General features: G+C 35.2%; 1 protein-coding gene across 1 annotated transcript in view; it reads left to right on the top strand.

The window, feature by feature from the left end:
* The window catches only part of CDH17 (cadherin 17), an 85,734-nt gene that overhangs the window by 33,136 nt on the left and 45,858 nt on the right, over positions 1-6,740 (top strand). The window lies entirely within an intron of this gene.

Below are 6,740 nucleotides of genomic sequence, written 5' to 3'. Positions count from 1 at the left end.
AAAACTTAGGGGAAAAATAGAGAGGTAAGACATTTGTGGGACACAGATATGGTTTATTATTTGTTGATGAGGATGTGCATATACTCTTAACTGGGCTGTACTGAAGTGTATATCACGTTGGGTAAAGTCTCTTTGCAATCTAAATGCTGTATAGTGATTAAATGTATAAATAATAATTAAAATCAACAATACAAAAAAAAAGACGAAGGGGAGGGCTAGCCAGTGACATGGTGGCTAACGAAGCTGGATCTCACATGGCCAACTGAATTTGAGTCCTGGACTTGGTGGCTTAAAAAACACACTGGGCATGTGTGCATGCATGCTTAAAATCCTAAGGGGAGAAGGAATTGCAGCATGGCCATCCCTCTTGGAGGATGATTTCTCACTTTTCCTCTCTCTCTGTCTTTCTCCGGTGAGTACATGTGCCAAAAGCAAAAGTAAAAAAAATAATAAAAAAAGATGACGGGGATTTCTTTCCTAGAATTCTAGTACAGAATATTTGTACTAGAAAGAGCTTTAAAGGGGCCAGCAGATGGTGTAGCAGTTATGTCATTAGAATCCCTCATGGCTGACTGTGGTTTGAGACCCAGACCTGGTGGCTTGAAAAATCACGCTGGGCATATGTGCATGCATACCCAAGATCCCAGGAGGAAAATAGAGGAGAAGGGATTGTGGCATGGCCATTGTCCTTAAGGGATGACTTCCCAATTTTCCTGTCAATATCTCTATCTATGTCTCTCTTTCTCCAGCAAGAACACATGCCCTAAGGCATGTTAAAAAAAAAAAAAAAGAGAGAAGCTTAGAGACTTCTGTAACAAAGGCTTGTTTTACAGATGGGGAAAGTGAGGCTTAAATTAGTTCATGACAAAACTGAAACTAGAACACAGGCCTTCTGACTTCCAGTCAAGCATGCGATTTTCTTTGTGTCTTTGTATGTGGACATGATGGAAGAAACCCAACTTTGGTGGGATATGCTTTGAGCTCTTGGTTACAGTGGTGGAAGGCATTGTATAGACTCCTCACCCATCACCTGGAGTTATGGAGAAATAGAAAAGGCTCATTACTCCATGATGTTGGCCCTTGGGACATTAATATATCCTCCAAAGTAACAGGAACCCAACTATGATTGTTTGGGGGGAGAAGATTTCAGCTAGTGCCAACTTAGTACTCTTCAGGGGATTCTCAGTACTCATATAAATCTGAGACAGGTCAATTTTCTTTTCCTTTATAATGAGATATAGCTCATGTGCCATAAAACCTTACTCCTTTGAAATGCACAATTTAGTGGTTTTTTGTTTATTACAAAGATGTGCAAATATCACCACTATCTAATTCCAGAATAATTTCATCAGCCCCCAAATAACCCCTGTGCCCATTAGCTGTCACTACCAAGTCCTCTCCCCCTCAGCCCCTGGCAACCACTAGTCTACTTTTGGTCTTTGTACATTTATCTATTCTATACATTTCATGTAAATGGTACCATGTAACATGTGACCTTTTGTGTATGGCTTGTTTCATATATTACAATGTTTTCAATGCTCATCTATCTATACTGTAGCATGTATGAGAACTTTACTGTTTTTTATGACTGAATAATATTCCATTGCATGAAGACAACACTTTTTGAGCCTCTGTGTATTAGTTGATGGACATTTGGATTGTTTTTACTTATAGCTGTAGTGAATAATGTTACAATAAACATTTATTTATAACTTTTTGTGAGGACATGTTTTTGATTCTCTTGGGGAACAACACACACACATGCACACACATGCACACATATGCACATGCACTGTGGAATTGCTGGGTCACAGTTAATTTTTTGTTTAACTTTTTAAAAAAATGAATTATTTTGTTTTATTTATTATCGTCATTATTATTTGTTTAATCTGACCAGAGAGAGAGAGAGAAAGAAAGGGAAAGTAGGAAAGCAAACCTCCAGGTCTGGGACTCAAACTGTGGCCAGCCATGTGGGAGTCCAGTGCTTTAACCACCTACTCACCCCTCTATGTTTAACTTTTTGAGGTACTACAAAACTGTTCTCAGAAGTGGAACATTTTATCTTTCTAGCAGCATTGTATAAAATTTCCAATTACCTCCCTTCCTTAACACTTGCTATTAGTAGTCTTCTTTATTATATTGGATCACTGGAAAAGTCATGTATTTTTTACATAGAAAAAAACACATCATAACATTTCCAACAACCCTATAGTTATCCTAGTGGTTGCAAAATGGTATTTCTCTATAATTATGGTTTGAATTTCCCTAACAATGAAAGATATTGAATATATTTGCAAGTACTTAGTGGCCATATCTTCTTTGGAAAATATCTATTCAACACTTTGCCTTTTTTTTTTTTTTTTTTTTTTTTTGAGAGCGATTTCTACTATAGAGCATGAAGAGACAGAGATATAGAAAGTGAGAAGTCACTTCTCCCGGGGGGATGGCCACACTGCAACCCCTTCTCCTCCATTCTCCTCTAGGGATTTTGGGCATGCATGCACATGTACCCAGCTGGAGGTTTTTTAAGCCACTGGGTCAGGGACTTGAACCACGGTCAACTATATCTGAGTTCAATGACGTAACCATTATGCCATCTGCTGGTCTTAATCTATGCCTATTTTTAAATTGAGTTATTTGTCTTTCTATTGTTGTAAGAGCTCTTCATATATTCTCTCCCTTATCAGATATATGATTTGCAAATATTTTTTCACCTTCTATAGATTATCTTTTCACCTTCCTTATAGTGACCTTTAAATCACAAATGATTTTTAATTTTGATGGAGACCACTGCATTAATTTTTCTTTTGTTTGTGCTTTTGATACCATACCTAATAAACTATTGTCTCACCCAGGGCCATAAAGACTTATACCTATGCTTTCTTCTTAGAGATTGTGATTTTTAAGAATTATTTTATTTCATTTATTATCATCATGTTTCTCTTACATTTAGTTCTTTGATCTACTGTGAGTTAGGTTTTTTGCTTTTTTTTTTTTCTTAGACATAAGGCATGACATAGGGGTCCAACTTTATTCTTTTGTATGCAAATATTCAATTGTTCAGTATCATTTGTTGAAAATTCTATTTTTCTCCATTTAAAAAAATATCATCACTGGAAACCATTTCACCATAAGATTTGTTCTTGAAATCTCATTTTGACTCCATTAATCTATATATCTATTTATAGCCAGTACCACACTATCTTTAACTGTTACTTTTGCAGTAAATTTTGAAATCAGACAGTGTAAGTCTCCCACCGTTGTTCTTTTTCAGGATGACTTTGGCTATTCTGGATCTTGCATTTCTGTAGTAATTTTTAAAAATTTTAGTTTCTTTTATACGTTCAATCACTATACTTCACTACAGCTTGTAAAGTGATTTTACTCGAAATGAATACACTTCACATCAGTCTAGTTGAAGATATTATGTATGTTATCATCAACAGATAATCACCCATTTCTGCGTCCCATAATTGTCTTGCCTTTCTATTTCTTGCCTTGATTTCTTTCCTCCCACTTTCACCGCCTTCTACCCTCTTCCCACACTGTCTCCAGAATCTGTAACCATTTCCCATGCTTCTATAGCTTCTAATCTCAGTTTCCACCATAGAGTGTGGACAGTTGGTATGTATTAAGTGAAGACATATGTCTTTCTTTCATAGCCTGGCTTGCTTCACTCAGCAGTTAATCTCCCATGTTTGTTCACTTTCAATCAGATGCCAGGGTCTTGATTATTTTATTATTTTTTTTTATGGCTGAGTACTTTTCCATAAGAGTATATGTGCCACGCTTTTTCAATCCATTCATCTGGTCATGGACATTTGGGTTGGTTCCATGTCTTAGCAATTGTGAATAATGCCACAATAAACATAAATGTGCAAGCACTTTTCTGACTGAGTGTTCTTCTATATTTTGGGTAGATACCCAGGAGTGGAATTGCTGGATTATATGGTAATTCTATTTGTAGATCTTTGAGGAACCTCCATATTGTTCTCTACAGTGGCTGGACTAAGTTACATTCCTATCAACAGTGTAGGAGAATTCCCTTTCACCATGGCCTCAGCAGCACTTATTATTTTTTAAAATCTGACTGGAGTTAGGAGGTATCTCATTGTAGTTTTGTTTTGTATCTCACTTATGATAAGGGATGGTGAGCATTTTTTTTCATATGCTTGTCAGCTGCATGAGTTCCCTGTGTATTCTGGTTATCAGTCCCTTACCGGAGACATAGTTTACAAAAAATCTCCCATTCTGAGGTTTGTGTATTCACACTAATTACTGTGTCCTTGCTGTGCAAAAACTTCTTAATTTGATATAATCCTACTTGTCTATTTCTGTGATTGTTGCCTATGTTCTGGGGTTTCATTTAAGAAGTCTTTGCCTACTTTGATGTCTCTCAGAGGTTCCCCAGTATTTTCCACCAGTAGTTTTATAGTTCGAGGTCTCAGGTTTAGATCTTTGATCCACTTTGAGTTCATTTTTGTTAATGGTGAGAAATAAGGGTGCAGGTTCATCTTTCTGCAGATGGATACTCATTTTTTCTAACACTATTTGCTGAAGAGGTTTTCTTTTTCCCACTGGATTGACTGGTGATCTTTGCCAAAAATAAGTTTGCTGTGTATTTTGGGGTTTATTCTGTTCCATTAGTCCACATGTCTGTTTTTGTGTCAATACCATGCTGTTTTGATTATCACAGTTTTGTAATACATTTTGGGGTCAGGGAGTGAGATGCCTCCTACTCCACTCTTCCTGTGTAGGATTGCTTTGGTAATACAGGGTCTTTTATAATCCCAGACAAATTCAATGATTGTCTTTTCTAAATCTGTGAAAAATGTCTATGGTAATTTTATTGGGTTGCATTAAACATGTAGATTAATTTGGGTAGAATTATCATTTTGATTATATTAATTCCTCTGATCCAGGAACATGGGATGTCCTTCCACTTTTTTTTTTTTTTGTACCATTTTCAATTTCATTTTTTTTAGGTATTTGTAGTTTTCTTTGTAAAGGTCTTTTACTTCTTTGGTTAGATTTATTCCTCTGTATCTTATTCTTTTTGTGGCTATGGTAAATGGGATTACTTTCTTCAGTTCTATCTTAGTCTGCTTGTTGTTCATATCTAGAAACACTAGACTTTTGTATGTTGATTTTGTATCTTGCCACTTAACTATATTCCTTTATTACTTCCAGGAGTTTTTATGGGGATACATTTGGGTTTTCTATGTATACAATCATGTCATTTATAAATAGAGATAATTTTACCTCTTCTTTCTCTATTTGAATACCTTTTATTTTATTCTCTTTTCTGATTGCATTGGCTAGGATTTTCAGCTCTATATTGAAAATGAGTGGAGACAGTAGACAACCTTTCCTTGTACCAGTTTTTAGTGGAAAAACTTTCAGTTTTCCCACATTCAGTATGATGTTAGCTATAGGTTTTTCATAGATGGTTTTTATTGTGTTGAGAAATGACCCTTATATGCTGATTTTGCTGAGTCTTAATCATGAAGGGATGTTGTATTTTATTGAACACCTTTTCTGAATCTATTGAAATGATCATATGTTTTTTATCTTTCTTTCTGTTAATATGATGTATTACATTTATGGGTTTGTGTATGTTGAACCATCCTTGCTTCCATAGTAGTTTTATGACAGGTTTATCAATTCTACAGACAAGGCAGCTGTAATTTTGATGGTGATATAATGAATCAGTTGATCAAGTGGGGAATAGAAACAATATTGTTTTCTAATCCATAAGCATGGGGCATCTTTCCATTTATTTAGATATTTTTTCATTTCTTTCAGCAATGTTTTATAGTTTTTATTTTACAAATCTTGTATTTCTTTGGTTAAATTTATTCTGAAGTGTGTTATTTTTAAAATAACATTTTAAATGGAATTCTTTAAGTAACTTTCTGTTTAAAGCAGAGAATAAGTTTATTATTCCCAAGTAATATTTTAGGAATGCTTTTTGATAGTATGTAGAAATACAATTGATTATTTTGTATAATGATCTTTTATCTTGCAACTTTACAGGATGATGCTTTTTGTTGTTGTTGTTAAGAGAGGTTTTTGTTATAGGGCACATGCTTTTGCTGAAGAGACAGAGAGACAGAAAATGAGAAATCACCCACTGTGGGGATGGCCATGCCACAAACATTTTGCCTCCATTCTCCTCTCAGGATTTTGGGCATGCATGCACATGTGCCTGGCATGAGTTTTAAGTCACCAGGTCTGGGATTCAAACCATGGTTGACTACATGGTGGCCTTCCAGAAAGCCCGGTGGACATCTCATTCCTCAGCTTTTCCTTTTAAGTTTTTTGATGAGTTTTTTATTTGTCTCAGTTATTATCACTGCCTCAAGCAACTGCAATTAAGCTTATATGGTATAATAATCTTTCCATTACTGTTTTCTGTGCTCCAGTGACATAACCATCATGCCATCTGCTGGTCCCCATGATGCATTTTTATTAGAAAAATACAGAAAATTACATTATGACTTTTCAATAAATGCTATTATACTGCATTGTTCAGGTAATAAAGAAAGCGTAAGTCTATATTTATTCAGTATAAATACAGCTGTCAAAGACCTAACTACATGGCACGTGGTAGCAAAAATAACACATTTTTAATTAGTGTTTGGTCCATAGATGCAGAAACCATGGATACAGATAGTTGATTATATATGATATCCAAAAGTGATAGTTTTCTTTCTTTTTAGTCTGAATGACTATTATCT

This window comes from Tupaia chinensis, unplaced genomic scaffold (genome assembly GCF_000334495.1).
Source record: "Tupaia chinensis unplaced genomic scaffold, TupChi_1.0 Scaffold138407_1, whole genome shotgun sequence".
NCBI lineage: Eukaryota > Metazoa > Chordata > Mammalia > Scandentia > Tupaiidae > Tupaia > Tupaia belangeri.
Note: the sequence above shows the minus strand (reverse complement) of the source record. Positions and strands in the feature narration are given on the sequence as shown.